The sequence below is a fragment of the Nannospalax galili genome, unplaced genomic scaffold, assembly GCF_000622305.1.
Source record: "Nannospalax galili isolate Female #2095 unplaced genomic scaffold, S.galili_v1.0 scaffold18, whole genome shotgun sequence".
In the NCBI taxonomy this organism is placed as follows: Eukaryota; Metazoa; Chordata; class Mammalia; order Rodentia; family Spalacidae; genus Nannospalax; species Nannospalax galili.
The window spans coordinates 10,456,540-10,457,013 of NW_008346548.1; positions in this window are offsets into that span (position 1 = coordinate 10,456,540).

Consider the following 474-nt stretch of genomic DNA (forward strand, 5'->3'; position numbering starts at 1 on the left):
AATTCTGATTTCCTTTGTATGTGACTTGTTTTTCTTTTGCTGCTTTCAGTATTCTCTCTTTGTTCTGTACATTTAGTGTTTATTATGATACATCTTGGGGAGTTTTTTCTGATCCTATTTGGTGTTCTATGTGCTTCCTGTATTTGTATGAGGATGTCTTTCCTTAATTTCAGAAAATTCTCTTCTACAATCCTGTTTAGGATCTGTTCAACACCATTAACCTGAAATTCTTCTTCTTCCTCTATTCCTATGATCTGTAGATTTGGTCTTTTCACGGTGTCCCTTGTCTCTTGCAATTCCATTCCTGTGTTGTTTGTTTGTTTTTTTTTAATTTTCTGTACTCTTTGCTTGAGTGGTCCAGTTCTTCAACTTTATCCTCCAGTGTTGATACTCTGTTTTCCATTTCGTTCATCCTATTGGTGAGGCTTTCTCCTGTCGTTTCTAATAGGCTTATGGAGTGTTTCACTTCATAAT